This window comes from Myotis brandtii, unplaced genomic scaffold, assembly GCF_000412655.1.
Source record: "Myotis brandtii unplaced genomic scaffold, ASM41265v1 scaffold118, whole genome shotgun sequence".
NCBI lineage: Eukaryota > Metazoa > Chordata > Mammalia > Chiroptera > Vespertilionidae > Myotis > Myotis brandtii.
In genome coordinates, this window is record NW_005354090.1 from 559278 (window position 1) to 584358 (window position 25081).

Genomic DNA, 25081 nt, shown 5'->3' on the forward strand with positions numbered 1-25081 from the left:
CAGTCACTGGAGCAAGCAAGCCTCCCTGCTCGCTTCAGTGCATGGCTGCCGGCCGCCATCTTGGCTGACAGTTAATTTGCATAAGGATATGCTGATTAGCCAATGGGAAGGGTAGCGGTCGTACGCTAATTAGCATGTTTCTCTTTTATTAGTGTAGATGATCTCACTCAGGGCTCACAATAACATGCAAGAGTAAGTGCTACTGTCCCCATTTCAGAGATGAAGAAACTGAAGCTAAGGAAGGTGGAGCTCTTCCCATCTCCATCCACTATTATTGATTGTCTTTATGAGGAAATCCTGCTGAGTGTAAATAGGGACCACAAGTATACCACCTACTCTTAACTTGTGCATTAGGACTCTTCTCCCTAGCAAGGAGCTGGACCAACCACATGATTCTGTGGCTCAGTGTTAAAAAAAATTAAGAATTTCAAGTCCGTGATAGCAGAACATCAAATCAAGCCCAGGGTCCTCCTAAGTGTGGGGCCCTGTGAGATTATACAGCTCTCACACCCATGAGCTGGCCCTGGCGAGGAGAGAAGAATTAATAAAAAGACACATTTTCCAGGACTCAGAGAGTGGGGAGCTTGCAATGAAGGTCAAAGAATGGTGGGAAGAGGGTTTCACCTAGGAAAGGGTTATCAGCCCCTCAAACAGGCAGTGGTCAGTGTTCACGGATGAGCTGAGGATGTCACGAGTCTTCCAGATATCCAAGAGCCAGTCTTCCATGAAGTTTCTGGATGGACTCTCCATGAAGATTTTTGTATATATGGAATATACACATAGAAGCTACCTAATTGCAATATCACTGTTAGTGAATGTTTGGAAAGAGAAATCTAACTATAGAGTTTTTTGTTGTTGTTGGTCACAAACTCAGAGCACTTGAGGAATGTGTTATTCCAAACCTGTTGAGTGCCATCCACTTGAATATGTCCCTCAGCAGTTTAGGCTGAAGCAAGATATTTCCTGTTAGGGCCTTCAAAGGGACCGAAACAGTACTTCATTCCTACCAGAAGCTGACCGCCTTTTCCAAAAGCTCTTGGGTAATTAACAGGCTCTAAAGTGTTAGCTTTCTTGGAGCCAGGGCCATGGAGTAGCTGATGAAGGGTTCCCCACAAGCCCTAATGTAATCTGAATTCTTAAAGGTTGGAAATACATCTTGAAAATAACTAAGCTCTTAATAGATATTTATAGAATGAGGTAGCAGGGTATGGTCTAAGTTGGCATCAAAACTTGGCTCTGCAGTTTGCTAGCTATGTGACCTCGGGCAAGTTACTTAATCTCTTTAATCCTTTGCTTCCTCCCCTGAAAATCTTACAAGGTTGCTATAAGTATGTAATGAGATAATGTGTAAGTTCATGACACCCGGCAGGTTCTCAATAAACATTTGTTGTTTAATATTGTTGAATGGCAAGCATGAGGAAAGCATTGACTTAGATTGCCAGTGAAGTATTGCCAATAAAAGGCTTTTCTGATGGAGTGGGATTCATTATCATAGGGTCATTGCTGCATTGGCATGACCCTCAAACTAAAACGGTGAAGGACAACTGAACGTTGGAGGAGACTCCAACTGTGATACATTGAATCTGTCAAAATCCTTCTCCAGGGGTTGGGAGGATGGCACCAATTAGCCAGCCAGGATTGGGTTGAATTCTATAGCACTGGCGCTGTAGAGAAAATCCCCTCCACTGACTCCATGGGTGTCCAAGGGGCAGAATTGTGAATACCAGAGACTTTAAATCCAAATGCCAAGTCTAGGCAAGATCAAGGTAGGAGTCACAGACCCTAGATGACATGATAACTGGAGGAACAGGGTGAGAGTGAGTAAAGGGTAGGGGTTGCATTAAAGGTGCCATGTGCTCCATGGATACTTAGGGCTTACCAGCTGGGGGCATGGAGAGCACAGTTAGTGGGTAGATAGGTGGTCTTGGGCAGTCAGACACCTGACCTTTGACTACCCTTTCTTCATTGATGCTCACTGTCCCCTCACCCATCAAGCTCTTCTTTTCCCACTTTAGATGAACACAGAGATGTTCTGTGGGAGGCAAAATAAAAGCCAACAAAGCTCAAACCATACCATTCTAGAAAAAAAGGGGGGGCTTCCTCTCTTGAATACCTACAGTATGCTCTGCAGTCACAAGCATAAAGTGTATCACCATTTATATAAGGTTTTCTTTTTTATCTAAAAATGAAACCATTATAAGTTATTCTTTTTAAAATATATACATATTTTTATTGACTTCAGAGAGGAAGGGAGAGGGAGAGAGAGATAGAAATATCAATAATGAGAGAGAATCATAGATTGGCTACCTCCTGCACACCTCACACTGGGGTTTGAGCCCACAACCTGGGCATGTGCCCTGACTAGGAATCAAACCGTGACCTCCTTGTTCATAAATCAATGCTCAACTACTGAGCAATGCCAACTGGGCCATTCTATGTTATTCTTCCCAGAATCCCTGTGAGGTAGTCCAACATTACAGCCCAGATATTTGACTTTCCCAAAGCAGGAAGGTTCAAATGCAGCAGACACAGCAGGGTTAAAACCCTCACTGCTGGAGACTTCATCCTGTACCCTGAATTGGGCTTTCCTTCTCCTCATCTGGTATTCAGCACCCACAAGAGACCAGCACTAGGTGCCCAGAGGTCCAAATTGTCTGCACCTGTTTCCCTCTAAATAGCAAACTATGTTTTTTTCAAATATTTTGGATTCAGAAAAGCCCCAAATGAAATTGATTGTGGCATTTTCTATTTCTATTCTTACACCTGTAGTTGTTTATAAAAGAAATGCAAACCTTATGCTGTGTTCAAGTACCTTTGACTCTTCAAGTCAGTTCTGACAGAGCAACTTATTTAATTACTTGAGTGTTTATAGCCCACAAAAATGTTTTATCTCCCACTCTCCCTACCCCTTCTTAGAGAGATAAAGAAAGTAAAATTAATGATATCTGGGTTCATATTTTTCTCACCAACCATTCATCATTATGCAATCGTAGAAGACCAGGGTGTTTTGTTTTGCTTTTGCTTTGTGTTTGTTTGTTTGTTAGGGGGTTTTGGGGGTATCTTATTTTGTTTATAGTCATCCCTTTATTTTTTGAGGGATGACTGTAAATGAGGGAACAGCAACATGGATCATTAAAACCATGGATGGTCAACGATTTTAGGAAGCTGTTATTAATATTTTTGTGCATCTCTCTGCCCTAAAGAGTCACAGTGTTTTAAATAATATGATGAAATCACATGGACTCTTAACATTTCCTTCATTTTACTCCTGGCTCCCCTCTCCATGTTGGAATATACAACACAACTTCTCAGGCTGGTACACACAAGCCACCTATGATATCTCAAGGTTCCCTCTAAAGTTACAGGTTCACCAAAACAATTCCTTGCTGAAGCTTACCAGGTCTTTTCTTCTAACCCCTGCCAGGCTAGAAGAAGGAAGGCATGAATCATGTCAACAAAGAGTGGAATCAGTTTGTGATAAAATCAGAAGGAACTTGAAAACAAGCTGTGTTTTCAAGTCTTTTAGGCCAGATAACCCAAAGTTATCAGTATTTATTTATTGATTGAACTCTAGAAATATTCCCATCAAAGAGCTCAAGGTGTAGTATAGAATCAAGCTCAGAAGAGTTAAGGTCAACATGATAACCTCATGAAAAAAAAATCAAAGTACACAAATTTAAAGTATGGTAGGAGCTGGCCAGATCCTCAAATGTGTGTTGACAGTCTGGATGCTTTCCAGAAGGGAGAGGTTGATAAAGTCCTGGAAAAAAATCAAAGTACACATTTAATTTAAAGTAAGGTAGGAGCTGGCCAGATCCTCAAATGGGTGTTGACAATTTGGATGCTTTCCAGAAGGGAGAGGTTGATAAAGTCCTGGCACTTGAAACCATGTCTATAAGGAAGGGCTGAATTTGGGATTGTTTCACCCAAAGAAGAGAAGACTTAGAGAGAAGTGATTATTGGCCTCAGATATTTTAAGTGTTTCTCATAAAGAAGAAATTAGGTTATTTTGTATGACTATTCAATGGAAAAGTGACTGAATAGACCACTTTGAGCCCCAAATAAAGAAGATCAACATACCATATCTTCAAGTGCAAGGAGCATTTGAATTGGGGAGGGGTTCCACATTCATGCTCAGGCAGATGCTAGACAATCATTTTGGGGCTCTAGTGGAGCCAAGTGCCCAAGAGTGCAGGTTCTATCACCAGACAACTTGGATTCAATTGTTGGAATTGTCCCTAACCACTATGTGTGAACTTGACCAAATAACTTTCAAACCTCAGTCTGCTCACCTGTAAAATTGGAATATGATATTATTTTAGTTTCCTACAGCTGTAACAAATTACCACAAACTTAGTGGACTAAATACACATTTACTATATTACAGTTTTGCAGGTCAGAAGTCTGAAATAGGTCTCAGTGGACTAAAAGCAAGGTATCATCAGGATTGCATTTCTTTCTGGAGGCTCTAGGGGAGAATCCATTTCCTTGCCTTTTCCTACATCTAGAGGCTGCCCACATTCCTTGGCTTGTGGGCCCTTCCATCTTTAAAGCCAGCAATGGCCTGTCAAGTATTTCTTACATTATAGTCCTCTTCTATGCTTTCCTCTGCCTTCCTTCTCCACCAAAAAGGACCCTTGTGTTATGTTGGACCCACTCAAGTAATCCAGAATAATCTCCCCATCTCAAATTCAGCTGATGGCCAGTTGAAATCCCATCTGCAACCTTAATTGCCCTTTACCATATAACCTAACATATTCTTATACACAGGTTTCAGGGATTAGAGCATGGACATCTTCAGGACACTATTTTGCCTACCACAAAAACCTTACCTCATAGAATTTTTTGAAGATCCAATGAAACCATTTAAAGTGCTTATTACAGAGGCCTGGCACATCAATGCTAGCTATTTATTATTAATATTATTACAAATAATAGTCATGTTAGATGACTCAAAAGTGCTTAAAACTCTGGATTTGGTGACCCTCTAAGGGGGACAGATATATCTATAGGTCATAGGGTATGAGTCATCAATGTATCAATATATAGCATTTTTTCTTCATTTATCTTGATAACATTTTCAATAAAATACCATACATTAGATAATTTAATAATGTATCCTATAATATGATTAGATAGTATATTGCAATATAATTTTAAATTTTGTAAAGTTCAGAAATGTTAAAGTAAGAAAAAAACAATAACTTATAGCCCATCGCTTAGAAACCCAATATTACCATTTTGGTGCAGCTTACTTGATATAAACATTTGTAATAATATGTTTTCATAAAGCTGTATTACTATTCTATAAACAACTTTTCTTTACATAAGTAATTATGGCTTACTGTGGAAAAACAAATCATATTGCCCCTCCCCCAGGAAATAAACACTAATAGCATTATAATATATTTTTCTTCCGCACTTTCACTGCACAATTTTATTTACTTGAGATCACACTGTATACGCTGGTTTAAACGTGATTAACCCAGTAGCACTTACAACTTATTAAAGGAAAGGAATATAAAGGAGCTGATTAGAGTGAGTTTATCTGCAGAGGGAGTTTTATTAGTCTTTTCCAATTTAAAAAATCCCAATGATTTTGTTTAGTTGATATGAGAGTTTTAAAGATATCATTACTCAAGTCCCTTTGCAAGCAAAATAGCAATTTGATATGTTATGCAGCTCTACTTTTGTGGAGAGTAAATAAAAATTCTTTTTATTCTCTTAGTGGAGTTTCCAGTCCTGTACATAGTTTTGCTATATCTGAAAAAGACCTGTTTATGTTTTATGTGATCATCAGAGGCAGCAATAAATACCATCTGAACTGTGCAGCTGTATAGTTTTTTAAGCACTCAGACTAACATTAGGAACCGTTGTTAGTCTGAGTGCCAATTTCATGAACATTCTTTTTAATTCGCACAACTCTCCAACTATGAAATAAAGATTATTGGTTCATTTTACAGATGAGAAAATTGGGGCTCAGAGAGATTATGCAACTTGCTCAAAAAACATATAACTAGTTAACAGGGGAGCTGCTATTCAAACCTTGGCCTTCCTAACTCCACAACCTCCTCTCTTCTCGCTACACTTCCTTGCCTCTCTTGATTGCCCATTTTGAAACCCCACAACCAGAGAAACACCTGAGAAAAAGACTAGACAAGAACCACAAAGACAATGAACAGAACCCATGAGAAAACTTTGACTAAACAAAACACCATTTTTCCTGGACAGGAGAAGCAGAGAATGTATTGGGAATGGGCCTCAAGTGTGTGAAGGATTCACAACAGGACAATGTGACCACAGCTCCTTACTCTTCAACTTGACTCGGGAAATGTGAGAGGGGAAAACATGCTTCTAAAGTGAGAAATTGTTGTTGGGGATGGGAAGACGTATTCAAGGCCAAAATGAGTTATGGAGAGAAGTTGTGGAATGTCTTTCAAAGTTTTCTAAAAGACAGAGACAGCCTCATTCAGCTGGGATGACACACACATCATCTTCCCTGAGCCCAGGAGTGAGCTCATTGCACCCACAAATGTGAGCCCTCTGCCTCCCCCCTTCCCCCTCCCCCGCTGCAATTGTACGGGATGTTCCATATGAAAACATTTACCTTTTTTGTTCCTCAGTTCCCAGTTGGTCCCCAAGATGTCCCTTCATCAGGATTTGCTCAGCAGCCCCCTGGCCCATCTTGATGCTCTTTCCTCTCAGGCCCACCTTACCTGGAGCTGCCTGTGTTTTTGTTCTCTTGTTTCCACACAAGAACCTGCTGCCCCAACCCATGTCCCAATGTACAGAATTTAAATTCATTCAGGGCTGTTTAGAAAATTTTTCTCCTCAAATGCCAGTCTACTCTTATCATTTGCTTGCCTTCCCACACATGCCCTTAAACTCCTCAGACATCTCCTGGGACCGAATCATGACTTGTTTCAAAATGCAGTCCAAAGTATTCTGAACACTCCCTTCCTGACCAAGCCAAGCCTGCCTCCACTGCTCTTTGAATCCACCTACAAGGTTTTTAATACATTTTCTCTCAATCTGATTTTTTTCCTCTTTGTCTTCTGTGTGTCATTGTTTTGGTGCTAAATTTTATCTCCCCGCCTCGTTCATAAGCTTGCTCACTCAGAGAAAGGTCTGAACCCTTTTTAAAGGAATCCACTGACCTAAACCCAGGAAGATGGTGCTGAGCATGTTCCCTCTTTCAGCTTGAACGTGTGAAGCATCTGCTTTCTGTTAACATCATGTCAGGGCCGAGAGGAAATCGGGATTACCACAGCCCCTATTTCCAGGAGCCCATGTGTCCAGCTGGGAAGATGAGCGTGTACAGAAGCTACCATCGACTGTATCATTTCCTAGGGCTGCCATAACAAATTACCACAAATCAGATGTCTTAAAACAACAGAAATTTATTCGTTCACAGTTCTGGAGGCTAGAATTCTGAAATCAAGGTGTCAGCAGGGTTGGGTCCTTCCCAGACTCTGAGGAGGAATCTGTTTCATGCTTCATTCCTTGCCTCTGGTGGTTGCCAGCAATTCTTGGCACTCCTTGACTTGTAGCTGCATCACTCCAATCTCTGCCTCCGTTTTCACATGGCCTTCTCTTTCTGTGCTTCTGTGTCTCTCTGCCTAGATTTCCCTCTTCTTCTAAAGATACCAGTCATTGGATTTGGCCCACCCTAACCCAGTATGATCTCATCTTAACATTCATAGGTACTAGGGTTAGGACTTCAACATGAGGTTTTGGAGGACACAATTCCAGCCCTCCCTCAAACCCTCACGAAAGAAGGAAATACAATATAACATGGTGAACTTTGTTTTAACAAGAGGACATGAATAATGAGTGTGTGTGGGAGCACCTGGGAAAGTGGAATTAGACTTTAGAAAGAGGGTTACATTTGAGTGCAAGCTTGAGAGAGAAGTGGGAATTCACTGAGGAAGGAAGATACCAGACACATGCTCAGAGGCATGCGGCTTGGGCAAAGGGCAGATGTGTGTGTGGACGCTGGACATGAGAGGAAAGGAGAGTGGTTCCCAGGTAAGCTAAAAAGGCAGGTAGAGGCAGCTATGGCCAGATCTTGGTGCTCTGCCACAGTACAGATCTTGGTTCTGTATTTTATTCCATAGTTGAGTGAATGAACGGTGAGGTAGTCAACAAATGTTTTTTTAATAGATAAGTGAAGGGATGAATTCTCCTTCAAAGTATTTCCAGAGCCCTGGCTGGTGTGTCTAGTGGTTAGAGCATTTGGCCACGCACCAATGGGTAATGGGTATTGGGTTAGATTCCTGGTCAAGGGCATCTACCTGGGTTGTGGGTTCGCTCCCCTCCCAGGTCGGGGCAACTAGTCAATGTATCTCTCTCTCTCTCTCTTTCTCTCTCTCTCTCTCTCTCTCTCTCTCTCTCTCTCTCTCTCTCTCTCTCTTTCTCTCTCTCTCTCTTTCCCTCCCTCCCCTCCTTCCCTTTTCTCCCACTCTCTCTGAAAAAGCAATAGAAAAAAATATATCCTCAGTTGAGAATTAACAAAACAAAAAGTCTTTCCAGAGGCAAAATTTCAGCTCCTAGGAACGTGGGTTGATGCTTGCTGAAGTGTTAGAATAGTAAAGGGTATTAAGTCAGACAGAGACCCAGTGAGAGAGGAGAAGAGGTACCCCCACCCCTCCTAGGAGGAAACAGAAAGAAGAGTGTGGCAGGAGAGAGATAAGAGGAACCAACTCTGCTAACCTGGGGAGTTAGTACATATCAGAGCCAGAAAAACTATGGAAACCAACCTCACAGCTTCGCTTGCTGAAGTGTTAGAATAGTAAAGGGTATTAGGTCAGACAGAGACCCAGGGAGAGTGGAGAAGAGGTACCCCACCCCTCCTAGGAGGAAACAGAAAGAAGAGTGTGGCAGGAGAGAGATAAGAGGAACCAATTCTGCTAACCTGGGGAGTTAGTACATATCAGAGCCAGAAAAACTATGGAAACCAACCTCACAGCTTTCTTACAAACCATGAACTTTGCAGCATGCTATTTGCTTGTGGAGGTAGAATCCATATTGAAGAAAACACACACACACACACACACACACACACACCCACACACACACACACACACACACACGCACAAGTCATTCTCTCTTTCTCACCACTATGATTTCAAATTCTTTCATGCAGAATTTGACTTAGGTGGCTTTTAAACTTAGCTTAACATGGTTTTTGTTTGTTTGTTTGTTTAACTCCAGAGAAAAGAATATCAGAGTTTATTAACCCTCTGTTATACTTTACTAATTAAAACTTTTGAAAGTATTATCCTTTGCTTTAGAGCATTTTTGTGACACAACAAAGTCCATCTTTATATTTAGAGCTGATGTTATTAGCATATTCATTTCAATGTATTTTCCTTACATAGTTCACACTTGCGCACGTTTTGTTAAAAAGAACTTGAAAAACAAGGTGGAAGAGTAATATATATTCTCAAGAAAGATTCAAGGGGTAAATTTTAATTCCTTATTTAAATCAATATTTACTAAAGAAAAATTTAATGCACTTTCTATTTGGCGAAAGGAAATTTTGAAAGCAGCCTTTTTCTGGACTTATCAGGAAACTCAGTGACTCTTTTTAGTGAAATAAGTAAACTATCTCTCAAGAAACCCTGGGCAAATGGCTTACAACTCCATCTGTCAGGCTGTGTCATTCTTGTGTGAAAGAGATACTAATCCCCGGGTTTCACTGTGTTCAAAATCAGAACTGAGTTTCAGCTCCCACCCTGCCTCTTATTTAACTGATGCATTTGGGAAAGTTACTCACTTCTCTGATTCTTAATTTTCTGGTGTGTAAAAATGGAAATTATAACTATCTCACAAGATGCTTACGAGAATGAGAGTAGATAAATAAGTGGATTCGAATGTTTCCGGTATTGGTATGATGCTCTTGATTACTGCAGGGATTTGTGAGGAGAACATGCAGCAGTACATTGTAGAATCTCCAAGTTAGATGCATAGTGATTCTTGGCTATGATAACTTATAGAACCACAGCTCTGGCCAGGACTTTAGGTTTCTTTCCCGTCCCAGTATAAGTATCTCTTGTATAAACGCCACTCTGGGATGGGGGGAGGGTGGTCATCAGATCTCTGCTTTGAAGATTGTAGGAGTGATTAGTTTTTTTTTCTTTAGCCTTACCACTTCACATTTTCCTAAGAGAGTATTTCCCTGATCTCCTAATGCTCTTCAATGAAAGAGGGGCTCTCCTCATTCCAAGAATGTACTTATACCCTCAAGTTGTTAAAGCATCAGGGACTTACATAATTGTTGAATATTCATGTTTATTGAATTTACCCTTAGATGGAAATTCCTCATTGTCTAGCAACAATATCTTTTCTATTCTGTTGAATGAAGGGTTCCTTTAATCTGGAAAGTGGCCTTTTTGGAGAGCATTCCAAAGTGCCAATCAAGCCAAGTACCCCACCTTGCCTTTGAACTCAATGAGCTGAAAGTGTGCCTGTAATCTCCAGCTTTGAGTTACTATAGGACAAGAGGTGTTAGGAGCATCATGGATAAATACAAACTCAAAACTGTTAGTCTTAGTAAAACTTTGACTGGAGCTGTCAGCACAAAGCATTCTACTTAATCAGGCTTTCCCTTTCCTCTTCTGCATCACCTTGTATCTGAGCCTGGAAAGGGGAGGAATGGCGACTGCTCACAACCAGGGCTTCTGCAGACATGTGCATGGTTGGGTGAAGATAACACAACAGGCTTCCCTCTAATTTGAGCTGATGGCCTGGTTCCCACCCAACTGGTGATGAGTGTACTAAAGAAAAATGAAATAGTCAACAACAGTACATCAAAAGAAGAAGAGATTTGAAGACTGGATAACATGTCCTTTAATAATCAAGACTTTATATTATCATGTTAATATTCACAATAACCATCCAATTTTGCAAAGTGGAAATTTCAAAAGAAAGGTAAACATGAGCTTAAGATGCTTCTCCGATAGTTAAAGGACAAGTTCATTACTTGCTGTTCCATGATTGTTGAATAATTGAGAAAGCCAGGTTGTGCCTGACGTATAAATACAGAACCGAAAATATTTTTCCCAGGAAAGGTGGCTTTGGGATGATATTTTATTGCTGTGCATGTAATCTTTGCAAATGCCAACAGCTTCAGCTCCTACCCTGCTGAAGCTGGTCAGACCTTGAAATCAAAAACATTAGGATTCATAACCAAAGGTACCAACAGCTCAGATGGAAAGGATCAGATTGGGAAGGAAGTGGGGGAGACATTTTTGAGACGACTTCTAGGAAAATTCCTGAAGGAAACTACAAAGGTCTATATGCAAGGTCACAAATCCAAATGCCAGCAGAAGCCAGAGAGTTAATGTATATGGGGGAAGTAAGTGTATATGAGGCTTTAAGGAGTGGTAGGGACTCTAGCAAAGTGGAGAGCATGTGCCCTGTGTAATGGGAGCAGCCAGTACTCAGCTCCAGCCAATTATTTCCAAGTTGGAAAGCAGCCAAGTATGAACAGATCTGATTTCTCAGGAGAAACTGGGCTCCAGGTGTGTATATAAAATCTTCCCATTTTAAAAACAAATGTGGCCCTGGCCAGATGGCTCAGTTGGTTGGAGTGTACTCCTGTACGCCAGAAGATGGCGGGTTCAATTCCTGGTCAGGGCACATACCTGGGTTGCTGGCTTGATCCCAGTTGTGGCACCTGCAGGAGCAATCAAATGATGTTTCTCTCTCACCTCTCTCTCTCTCTCTCTCTCTCTCTCTCTCTCTCTCTTTCTCTCAGCAAATAAACAAATAAACAAACCCAGTTTGTTTGTTGTTCACAACAAATATGATGGAGGGAAACAAAACAAAAATAAACACATTTTTAAGCCTCAAGAGATTTGTGAGCCTCTAAGGAACTATAACCTTAGTGATATGATGGGGACCAATGATTTATTTTTCTTGCTTAAACTTGGTCACAAATTATTGGTGATACAAATGTAAACTGGTCTCACCAAAGAATAGAATGAATGGGCTTGAGGAAAACTTAAGAAGTCAGTGTATTCACACTGTTGAAGGGTTCCTAGGTGTCATAAAAGAAATAAACCAGAAAGGAAAGGGACTCAGAATGTCAAAGAGAACATAAAGCAAAGTCAGAGTCTGATTAAGAAACAGATTTAACATGGAAGTAAAGAGGAAATGCCCAACCCCTGTGTGGGGAATAAAAATAGAAGTATGAGACTGTACCCAAGGAGGACGGGTTTGGACCTTCTGGAGAAGGGAGAGCAGAACAGCTAAGGAGATCATCATGAGATTTGAAAATAACCTATGGAGGTAGCTACCCACGTAGTCTCTTTCAGGTGTGTGTTTAAGTAACATTGGTTGAAGTAAATTCCACGAGATGTTAAAAGGAAATTCACAGGAAGATAGAGGGCAGGGAGGTCAATCATCAAGTACACTGGGAAATTCCAAATTAAATATATTTCTTTTCTGTACGATGTTGTAAAGCCTTTGATCTAGATTCCAACCTATTGAGACCATGAAAAAACAGGATTAAGTACCCAAATGTACTTGACTACAGAATCCTCCTGTCCCAGAACATCTAATGAGACCACTATTTTGCTGAATTCACACTGGAGAGACCCCTGTGTTAGAGATGAAAAGGAATACAGGAAAACTTGTAACCATAAACTGTCTCCCTTCTGCCTGTGAGTGTGGGCCGAGAGACACATCCAGAGGAATCCTGGCCAGTATCTTGGTGACTCTGGTATCTTGGGTAGGAAACGAAGAGATGTGGGGCAGAGGCAATGGTTTAGTCTCTTCCTCAGCCATGAGTCCTACTTGTAGAAGAACCAGACATGTAGGGTGGACATCAGCTCTGCAGCTGATTTGAGAACGGCGGTTCTTCTGGGCCGTGGATTTCAATGCTGGAATGACAGGCCCCTAGCAAGGCATTGCGAGCTTGTCACATAAACCAAAAGGAATATTTGTGGTCAGAAACTTGAAGACCAAGCAGGAGAGCTTTAAAATGAGACTTAAGGGGGATAAAGTAGAATGTTCAAATGAAAGTCTAAAATCACAGCCCACGGAGGGGCAGCAGGTGTGAGCTAGAAATAAGAGGCCCGGCAGAAGAGATGCCAAGCAGTTCTCCCGAGGAACTGGAGGGAGGAGCAGCAGGTCACAGACCTAGCGGGGCACATTTGCCAACTGCACAGAGAGGGAGCAAAGGGAACGAGTCGTGTTCATCAGGAGAGACAAGCGTGACCTCCCTGGAGACAGCAGAGAGAGGGTGGGGTAGAGTACACAGCCAGAATGTCACGCCAGGTTGGGGGGGACATGTGCACATGAGCTCAGTCATTGAAATGGGTGTTAGGAGTGTACACACTGTGTATGAAGTCACAAATGTCAGAGCAGAAGCAAAGCCGAAAGCATATGGATGAGCTTTTTCAAAAGGGCGAAGCAGAAAGGATTTTGCTGGCAGTGTATACTAGTCTTCTCAGGCAGAGGCAGGCTCTGGTGGATGCTTTCCCATTTAAGATTTTTTAAACTGGCAGAGGAAGAAGATGAAATAGGGATGGGAAGGGGCTATTTATCCACGCACCTCCCATCTAATGAATTATTGACTTGCCTTGCTAACAATTTCATGACTGAAAAGGTAGAGGAAGCAAGGAGGGAACTACTTGATTAAATTAAACTTTTTAATTCTGACCTGGTGGGTGGTGTAGAAGGCACAGGAAACTCAGGAGGAAGTAACCAGATCGTCTTGTAGTTTTACCATAGCAGAAAGAAGAAATCGGATGCATCCTTATGTTATGTTCTTTACTCCCCTTCCTACCTCTTCTCCTCACTCCATAAGAACTCCAGCCCAGACTTCAGGGTGGCCACCAGGGACTTTAGGGTGGAAGAATTGCCTGTGTTTTCCCCAGGAAGTTGAGGAAAGCAAAGATTCTCCAATCCAGATTTAGCAGGAGAGACATGGCACTTATATTTCGAGCTGGAACTCAGAATCCATGAGGCCATAAAGCTAGTTTTACACATAGCAGTGGAGTTCTATTGCATTATTTGAGTGTATGCCATGTGGCCTATCTGTACTTTCTCAATTAACATTCCTAACAATCCCTGCGAGGTAGGTAATACTATCCCAATTCAAAGATGAAGCAACTAAGGAACAGAGACTAAATGACTTGCCCAAGGCCACAGAGCAAGTAAGTGACTGATCTGTGGCTTGAACCCAAGCCTTTCTGGCTTCTAACCAGAGCTCCTTCTGTTCCACCAAGCTGTCTCCAAAACCAGACATTGGATATATAATGGGTTAATTGGCTTTTGTAGGTTAGCCTAGGAATCAATGTCAACATAACATTGTTTCTATGGGGAAATGTGCTCAGAGTGACAACAAGTGGCTTATCCAAGGAACTTTTGTAACCTGACCTATCATAACTCGGGCACTGCCTCATGCCCAGAAAGGCTGGTTGTGGAAGGAAGTGAGGAGATACAGACTCATTCAGACTGCATCTTCTCAGACACCATGACAGTCTACCCTTGCATTTGCCAAAGAACAACATTCTCAAACACATCTACAAAATAACCACCATAGTACCTACCACATGGGGGGGAGCCTTTGGTGTACTAAGCACCTAGTGCAGGTTCAGCACACAGAGAACACTGGATACGTGATTCTCAACAGCTGGGGGTGAGCTGGGGCAGGAGGGAGGGTGGGAGGCAAAGCTAGGCTGTCTCTCTCAGGGCCCACCTGGGAATTACGGTAAGGTCAGGGTGCAGTCCTGCTTCTGGGGTTTGCCCCGGCTCGCCCAGACCGTTGCTAGTTTCTAGACTTATTTGATTAGGCCCAGGAACTGGCCTTCCTCAGCAAGAGCTCAGTCCCAGCAAAGTGGCCTGTCCTCTCTGGACGTTCAGGGCTTCCCTTCTAATCAGCTGTCCTTGCTCACCTAGGCTTTCACTGTCCCACTTTCCTGGCCCGAAGGGTGTGTGAATGCTGGTAGAGCAAAGTTCAGAATCAGAAAGCTACTGAGAACCTGCGAGGCACACATCTGCCTCTGCCCTTCCCCTCCGGGAGCAGGGTTTCATTTGGTCCCAGTGTTTGACTTTGTTCTCTGAGAGCTGTGAGAGCAAGCTTGTTCAGAGCCCTCTAGCCTCAGCCAAATCGGCCTGAAGGGGATTTTCATTCCGTGAATAAAACTTCAAAGGAAGAAAGGATTGCTAAAAGCAGCCAAACACTGAGATTTTTTTTTCTTTTTTTGGATGGGGGAAGGGAGCTCTTTTCTCTTGGCAAGGACAGATACTAAGTGGAAAAACACTCTAGAGACTCGGGCCTTCAGGAGAGGAAAACCCTAGCTGCCTCACCAGCTGTCTGTCCCGAGGGTCACCCCCAAAGTGGCAGGGCCATGTGGTGGCATTCACTTCACTGCGGCAGTTCTCAAGCCGGGCTGTGGGTCTCAGAGAGGCAGTGTCTGCGACCGAGTATAGTAACTGTGGATGGAGTCGCAGAGAAGCTCCCTGTTCTGGCCTGAGTGTGCTCCGCCACGCGCACATGTGTGTCCCCGGGTGCCGCTTTGGGGGAGGATCTGATTTCAGACTTTGGCAGGCTTTGTGCTGGAGTCCTGCCCTTAGGAAGAGATACTGTCAGGTGCCAGACAGAATTCGGGAGAGCTTACTGATGGAGAATATGTCCATAGTCCTTGGAAACAAACACAAACTGTCTTGTGTGGAAGAAAAGGGTCACTGTTCAAAGAGAAGACATTCTCTGGGGCCCAGACTTACCCTTGAAGGTGTGGAGAGGTTGCTCTGGACATGGGGCCAGCGGGTTTGACCCTTTATTACTTTGGGGCAAGAGTGGAGACCAGAGACCAATAGGGACGTCCAGAACTCAGACTCTGTGGCAAAGAGTGCCAAGGGGTCCTGAGCAGCCAAAGCCAACCAACCTAGAGCTGGGATCTCCTGACTGTGTCCATGGCAGGAGTAGTAGTTGTGAGCCAAGCCAACCCACAAGCAAGAATAAGAATTGCCCAGTTTCGCGGTCACTAGCTGTGTGGCTCTGATTGACTTTTCCATTTCTCTCAGATGTCTCTGGGGCATAGCAACAGGAGCTGGGGTTGGAATTCCAGCCAGTGCATCATCAGGACTGGTCTCAGTTTGCTAGTCTGTACCATGAGAAGGCTGTTATGGCTTAGAAGAGAGCCAACATCCAGGGCTGGAATGGAGTACTGGTTCTGCATACACCCTTGTACTATCAAAGAGTGCACTACTTTTATTCATTCCTGAACACCCCCACCATGGGAGCCATATTGAATAAGATGTCCATTAAGCTGTTCTAGGCAGTAACTCACTTTCCCATTTTTATTATTCAACAACATCCATTTGCCATTCAATCAGTGCCTCTGGAGATAATTGAGTTAATTCCATTCCACATAAAAAAAAAATTAATCCACTAGTTAGCCTATGCATTCTTTACAAAGAGCAAATGCACAAACACTATTCCACATTAAGAAATGTTGACTGCAACTCTTGGTCTCTTTGAAAGAATCCTTGGAACTTGTGCTTTCCTGGCTTGGAATCCCTGGACCCCAAAGGCCACTTAAGTGCAAATGATCTGTCACCTGTGATTTTACAGGTAATTTTTCACACATTAAAATGACTTAAGTGTCTTCATAGGTTATTAAGAGGATTCCATAAAATACTATAAAATACATGCTTGGTGGGTCTTTCCCTCCTTTCTGTTCCTTTTTATTTTCTTTAGCCCCTTCTTGAGCTCTCCCATCTTTTTGTTCCCCATGTTTCTACCCACCCTCTTCTGATCTCTGGTCTTCAGTCCTCCCTTTCATTCACCACTATAGATTTTTCGTAGTGCTATGAGCACCAGTCCTGTCCCCAACATGAAAAAGAGCCAGGGAATACCTTGCCCCGTGAAGCTGAAATACACTGAGCCAAGACAAATCTGTTGGCAGGACCAGCAGGCACAAGCGACATGCTCAGAGAACAAAAACAGCTATTTATAAAGTCTCCTTCCTGATTGCTGGGCTCACTTTCCCTTGTACTGAAGGGCCACTGCCCACTCTTGGAAAAGATTCTTCCATCCACAGCTCCATGCCTGAGGGTCACCAAGTGCCCATTCCAATGAGCAGTGAGAAGAGGGGACAGCATGCAGGGTGGATTAGATGTGGTGACAAGCTTTCTGATGGGCCAGGGCAGCTGGTTGTGAGGTGACACAGATGGCCTCTGCAGCACCTGTGAGGTGACGGCCATGGGCCCCTTACAGGACTTGACATCCTGACCTTAGAACCAAGCCCACCTGCTTTTTCCCCCTCTTTTTTAACCTTTGATCTAAACTTTGGTTAACACAATTACTGAACTTCCAAAGGCAATTGGGATTTTTTTAAAAAATGTAAAATGTCAACAGATAGAGTATTCTTAATATTCTTACCAACAGTCATCATTCAATTATAATTCAATTCAGTTTGCATTCCCTTTGTGTTATTATCATAGCTGCTTGATGTTGCTTGATTATTATTTACCTTAATAACCAGACTCTAGTCTACTAGCTTCACTAGTAGGAACAATAACACCACCAATAACCCAGAAAACCCTCTAGAGTAATAAGTGAGATTATTTGTTTTGTTTTTTAATTAAGATGAACCTTATGAAAATTTATAATTAATGTAAGCTAGGCATCATTTTCCCCGGATGTGTAGTTTTGGGCCTATGCAGCGTTCTTTTAAAAAGTTGAATTACTTGCCAACTCTAATAATCAGGAGATCTTATATAAAAACACATATTTCTTTCTCTTTTAAAAATGGCAGCTATGGAAATAGTTGGGCATCACACTCCTTAGTGGCGGCACTTATGGAACACATGGGCCCTTCCTCCCTAGCCTGTATTGTGTTATCTCAAGATGTCAGGAAGTTTGAAGTAACCTTAGAAGTCAGCTATTCAGAGTCTTCCATTGTAGATGAGGGAACTGAGGCTGGGCAGCCCCAACCAACTCTTGTGGTGTCATAGGCTAGTGTGTATGAGAACTGGGGCTGGATGGCGGGTCTCCTGCCTGTGGGCTCAGCATAGTCTCTACTATTTCAACACAACACAGAACCCATCCTGTGGGTAGCATGTTTCACCTAGCTGACACAGAAGGCCTAACTGACACAATCGTGACCCACTCAAGGAGCCTGATTATCAAAGCCCAAACCACAAAGAGGAATACCTTCTCTTCAAGGCCTCCTCTTTCTAGAAATAGCTGTAGTATCCTCTTTGTAGCCTTCTAAGCCCAAAGAAATGCTTTCATGTTTTGATGTCTTCAAAAGTCCGTTGCCCTAAAAAGTTCTTAGATTATCAGAAAAGGGCCACCAGAAGCTCGTGGCCTTTGCTGGTGAAAATGCCTGGCAGCTAGCTTGGTTTCACTCATGGCCATCCTTGAAAACAGGCTATTCCTAGGCTGTCAGGAGGATAACTGAATCCAGCCCCAAAATTGTTAACAAATATAAAAGAATATTTTTAATTAGTCTAATTTTTCCCTCATCTGTCAAATGAAAAGATTTAACTAACTAGTGTGCAATCAATGTTATTTTTTATAAAGCAAGGGGGTAAATTAAGAAAACCCAGAAATGCAGTCAAGCCCCAGTGTCACTGCTGCTGTTTCCCACTCTTCCATGTGACTGAGAGTGCCCTAGATGAGGGTGTTCTACCTCAAAGATGGGTTCACCTGGATAATTCAGAGCCTGAGAGTGAACCTAGGAGTTTCGGGGACCTGGAAACCAGCCTCAGGACAACTGGTTAAGGATTAGTCATCTCCAGCTGAAAGGTGATTATGAGAAGGAAAGAAATGATGGGCCAAAGAAAACTCAGCAAGACAGATGCAGAAAACGCATTCCAGAAGTCATTAAAACATTGTTAGTTTTATTTTCTCTAAAAAGTATTGGCTGCCTGGGACAGACCCCCACACTGCTTCCACTCCTGCAGCCGCTGGGGGATGAGTCTCCAGTGATTGTGTTTCCTAGCAACAAGGGAGAACAGTTAGTGAGCACTTACCATGCATTAAACACCTGCTTGGTGCTTTGCATTTGCCACATGAGCTTTACAACTTTGTTGGGCAGAGAATAACATTCCCATTTTGTAGAAGAAGAAACGAAGGTTCAAAGCACTTAAATAACTTGACTAGCCAGTGGGTGGCAAAGCTGGCCATGACCCCTCGCCTCTCAGATTCCAAATGCCATGTTCTTGTACAAGTGAAGATAAAACAGACAAAAACCAGTGCCACAGGCGGCAGCAGCAGACCTCCAACAAAAGCTAAGAGGAAAGTGGCTGGGAGACATCTTCAAAAGAGAAGAAGGGACACTGGCATCCAGGCTCTTTGGTTGTCAAGCAGATGGGGCAGGGGAGGGAAGGGGCAACATTCCCCCTCAAATTGTGAGGTATCTCATGCCTATTGACTTTTACCAGAGGCTTTGGAAAGGTGCTGGTGCTAGAGTTGTTAAAGAAAAAAAAAGAAAGGGAAGATGAGGCAAAGGAGAATTCTCTTCAATCTGTGAATTTCTTTATATTCAGCAACAGTACCTACTCAGAGGGTTCTTCTGAGAATAGAAAGAGATAATATATGTAAAATGCCTGGCTGACTACAAAACCAAAAGGCCAAAGTCTCCCTGACAAGAGGCTTTCTCTACTTCCAGGCCAACAAACAAGCTGTCAGCACCCCTTGCTATATGGATCTTCTCTGACAGTGTACACAGTACAATGTAGAAGAATCCAGATTACTGCTCCCTGGTGTCTTGGTATGCAATGACAGTAGGCTGGGAGTTTGGTTTCCTTCCTAATCTTCTAGCAGCTGAGAAAGGGGGCAGCCCATAACCCACAGGGAACCCGCCTCAGATAAGCCTGCCTGTAAAGTCCTTGGCAACAACACCCCAACATACACAAAGAAAGGTTCTGTCTTATCTTCTCTTATATCACTTGGCCTAAAGCCTACCTCCACTTCAGGGCCCACCATTAATAGCTAATCTCAGTCATGCAGGGTTGTGGGAGCCATCTTACCTGATCAGCCTTTCTTCCAATAGGAGTCTCTTTTCTTCTCTGTCCCTACCCCCATAACTCCTGCCTTGGTATTGTCAACCATTTTGGTGGCTAGAACAGAGGAAACCAAATAATCCCCCTTTATTCATTTCAAAAATAAGGCTAGTAGCTATTTTTCTCAGTAACCAGAGAAGTGACCTTAATTAGGAAGAGAGTACTTTGATTATTGACAAGGCATCAGCAACATTCAATCAATGAACATTTATTGTGTAGAGGGTATGTGGGCCTTCTGTAGACCAAGATTGATTTTAGATGGTTTTACATGTCTCTTTTAATATTTTTAACACTGTGTTAACTATTAGCCCATTTAATGGGTAAAGAAGCTCAGAAAAGAAAAAAAAATTGCTCAAAGCTACATGACCCATAAAGGGCAGAGTCCAAATTTGAACCCAGGGATCCTTGATTCCATTCTGGGGTCTTTACCTTAGGCCACACTGCACTCTGTTGTAATGACTGGCTGAAAAAGGCCCATGTTGAACCTGCAGTGGGAGGTGCCTGAAGAACAATTTAGGTTTATCTCCAGCTTTCTCTTTTTCACTCTGTATTTGGGCTGGTTCAAGGGCACACTGCCTCTGCCCATTTCTCAGAGAAGGAAAGGTGCAGGGTGTACTGGGAGCATATGGCTTTGCCAGGGGTCAATTCTGGTCTCCCTGACTCTCTCAGACTATATAAATTCAAGATCAGGAGGGTCTCTGTGACAAATGTGATTCCAACTCCTCTAGAGCCTCTGGATGCTGGGAGCTGGGAGGGCCTGACACTCTTCATCAGATAGCATTTCCTAGGAGATGATGCAACCACTAACACCCCAGTCCCCAAGTACCTCCATTTAACAACCTGGTGAAGGAGAACCACAGCAGTCTAGTAAGTGCAATAGGAGCACACGCCACCACACCACACAATATGCAAAAGCATGCTAAGATCAGGTTATAGGGCAGCAAAGCACAGCTGGGGTCCGACAGTCTGGGTTGGATGACCCCTCTGCACTTACTTGCTTTGCTACCTTAGGCAAGTTACTTACCTCCTCAAGTCTTGGTTTCCTTATTTGTAGCAATAGTACTTATCTCATAGGGTTTTTCTGAGAATTGAGAGAGATTGTATATGTAAAATGTTCAGCAGAGTGCAAAGCCAAAGAGCCATGGAAATAGAATGCATTCACTTCTAACTAAAACTTGCCTGAGTTAAAACAGGAGAAATAAATGGTGTTGTGAGCTAAGCACTAAGTACTGGGAGTAGCTAAGAGGAGGTGACATCCAGTTAGATTGACATCCTCTTAGATTTCAAACTGCTAGTCTGCTGTGGGTCAGAGGTCAAATGGGTAAGCTCTGTGAGGACAGAGATCCTAGGCCCTACACAGTGCCTGGCTCATAGTAGGGCTCAATAGATATTTTATAGATGAATGGATAGATGGATGGATGGATGGATGGATAGATGGATGGATGGATGAGCCAAAAGCAAAAAGTGCTTCTTTTCTATTATAAAGAGGACTGCCACTGAAGAATTGATCTCCTGTGCCCCTCTCTCAGTGAATGGCACCTGCTGTCTACCATGCTATATAAGACAATAAGTTGGGTGTGCTACTTGGTACTCTTTCTCACTCACTCCTTAACCAACCAGTGCTGTGAATTCCACCTCCTAAATTTTAGCTTGTGAATCCATTCTCTTCTCCTGAACTCTATTGTCACTACCTTTGTTCAGGCCCTTCCCAATTGTCTCCTGGATTTCTATACCACCTCCAAACTATTCTCCGGGCTTCCAGTCTGTACCCACCCCCTTCCAATCCACTCTCCATACTTGGTACAGAATGATCTTTAAAAAGCACAAACCTGATAAGGTCACTAGTGCCACCACTCTCACCACTACACCCACTTAAGGATGATCCATGACAAACTATAGACTTTAAGATAAAGCCAAACCCCGAAGCATGGCATCCCCAACCTTTATAATCTTACTTTTGTCTGCCTCTCCAGCCTTACTGGCAAATGCTCCCTCTTTCTCTGTGCAATTGGCTTATCTTCTTCCTCTACCTGGAATGCTCTTCCTTCAGCTTCTCTGTTCCCTTCTACATCCTTCAGAATTCAATCCTGGCATTGCCTGCCTAGGATCCTTTCTCTAACTACCCCTGACCCCACTAAGAACTGGATGTCACCTCCTCTTAGCTACTCCCAGTACTTAGTGCTCAGCTCACAACACTATGGTCTGTTTCCTTGCCTGTCTTTCCCAGGTGCCTGGTGCATAGAGGGTTTTGTTTTGTTCTTCATTGTAGCACCAATAGACCCCCATCTAGTCCTGGCACAATGAGTGCTTCAATTGATAAATGCTTTTTTTCACACCAAATATGCATTTTCTCAGAAGCATAGTTTCAATCAACATCTTTAGATAATCACGTGATCAGTCAAGAAAATTAACCAAGAATTAGGGTGTGGTCTATGACTCTGGAAAAATCTATTAGATTAGACATGTGGGGAACATATGTTTCCACTCAAAAGTCAAGACACATGATCTGACAAATACAATCACATCTCTTTCTGTACCAGAAAGATTTGAATGTATAATGTACTAGTATGTGGCTACCCAACCTGATCTGTCATTTTTGCCTTACTATGTTATCTAAATATGCCAATGCAAGACATTAAAATAATAGCTAAAAGTAGCTAATATTCTTGTTGAGCTTACGATGCAGTAAGCATTATGTGATGTTGTAATCATCTCATCTAATCTCAACTGTACTTTGAAGCAGATCTTTTTACTATCTCCATTTCACAGATGAGGAAACTGAGGCTTAAAAACTTGCCAAAGGTCACTCAGCCAGCAATGGGCATCTAAGCAGCAATGGATGAGTAGTCTGTTTGATCCTTTCAGTCATCCTTCAATACTGACCTAACCATGACCTCTTAACCTTATTAGATCTTCAAAAAAGCCACTTTTAGACAAAAATAGCTTGTGGTTTCCGGAAATTTTTATTAAAACTCTAAATCTCCTGGCAATAACTTTCAAAAGTCATGATTCAGACCTGCAGTGATATTTGAAAATGGAATCACAAAGCAGGTCTCCTGGCTACAGAGATGCTCTCACTGCTGGAGAAGAATGCTCAACCTTGACATTTATGACAATCTGTGTTTTTCCTGTTATTGGATCTTTTGCCATAATTTTCTATTGAAAGACACTGACCCTCATTCTATTCTCCCTGAGAAATCATCTCTTTCAGGTTTAATCAGAATGTCTTCTTCCTTAGTTGTCATTTCATTGGGATCTACAGCAATGTTTCTGAAAGCCATGACAACTGATGACCTGAGTAACAATCTTTATTACCTGGGCACTCACAAAAATGCATATTCCTGGGCCCCATCCCACAACTATCACATAGAATCTCTGCACATGGGAGCCCAGGAAACAGCATTTTATTCACATCTCTCAGGTAATTCTTATGAATGTTTCAGAATCACAAATGTAGTCTCCAGGCGCTCACAAGTCCAAGTGTGGTCCCTAGACCAACATCAGCAGCTTGTTAAAACACAAGGAATTCTTAGGCCCTAATCCTAAACTACTGAATCACAACTTGCATTTTAATTAAATTCCCAGTTGACTCATATTTACTCTGTCATGTTGTGCATGCAGAGAACTGGTGATCTAGAACAGTGTTTCCTAACACTTTTCATATCATGACATGCACAGAAAACAAAAGCATTTGTTTGGCATACAGATGAGAATGCCTGCTGTGACATTGCCTGCCCCAGACCCCAGCCTGGCCACCCTGAGGCTGAGGAGATTGATATCATGGGCATTCCTGTGACGCATTTCACTGGGTGAGAAGCACTGGTCTACTTAAAGCACACCCGGTTCTTCTAACTTTCTTCATGAGGCATAACTCCCTAAATCTTGCTTATTCTTATTTCCCTCATGATTTATCATTTCTTTTCCTGCAAGCTAAGAGTTAGAAAGACTAGTTCCCAATCAATTCGGTCTTAGAAATCTTCAAGCAATGGAAGCACACAGTCTCATCTAAGTTCTAGGTGGACTCTGAGAAATGCAGAGAGAAAACTTGTGTCTGTATACTGAAGAATCATCTGCTTTGGCCTAAGAAATACTGGAAAGAAATAAGAGCCTTCTTGCCTCTGAAGAATGCTCCTTTCCCCTTAGTTCACAAATCTGAGCATGAAGGATCAGCAACACTCAAGGTAGCATCCTCTCTACTAAAGACTGTGCCAAGAAGAATGTGATTTTGTTTAATCTTTAGCAAAACCTCCCAGCACATAAACTGGACAGGTATCCCTTCTCTTAGCCAGCTCCTGATAGTGGGACAACAGTTGGGATGGAGGGAATGGAATACCTTCAGAAACACTTCCTGGTGAGACCATCTGATCAAAACAACCAAGTGTCAGGACACACCATCTGACTTTGCAAAGCTCTCAGCTACATGGGAACCCCATTGTTTATTCCCACTAAGGAAAATGTTGAAAAACATCAAACTCAAAATAGTGAGCTCTTACTTGGAAGCAAATATGACCAGGTCTACCCCTAAATGAAAGATGGTCATGGCCTAAGCAAATGCAATTGAGGAATAAGTGCGGAAAACAATTTCTATAAAACAACTCACTTTTTTATTTTTTCTCTTTCCACCTTGCCTGCAAATCTGTTCCCTCAAGTCTCAAAAGGCTGTCATATCTTCCCTTTGTACCCCAACTATACCCAAGAGAGGGCTCTGCCTGAAGTCTCTGTGCATTAATAGTAGAAAGGACAGTGATCAGAGCCCACTGTCATTTGTCACCACTGCACCCCAACTATACCGAAGAGAGGGCTCTGCCTGAAGTCTCTCTGCATTAATAGCAGAAAGGACAGTGACCAGAGCCCGCTGTCATTTGTCACCACTGGTTGATTTTCACGGAACAAGGGCCCACAGGCCTTTCTCCTGCTCTGACCAGGAAGGTCAGAGATCACTTGGCAATTCACCCAGAGTAGTCATGGTGTCTAAGAAATGAAAAAGTTTTTTCTCTAACTTTGTAGCAAGAACATTTAGTAAAAATAAATAAATAAATAAATAAATAAATAA

The 25081-nt window shown here is 42.5% G+C and overlaps 1 protein-coding gene across 1 annotated transcript in view; it reads left to right on the top strand.

The window, feature by feature from the left end:
- The window catches only part of DGKG (diacylglycerol kinase, gamma 90kDa), a 206171-nt gene that overhangs the window by 112755 nt on the left and 68335 nt on the right, over positions 1–25081 (top strand). The gene's annotated exons all lie outside the window — the stretch shown is intronic.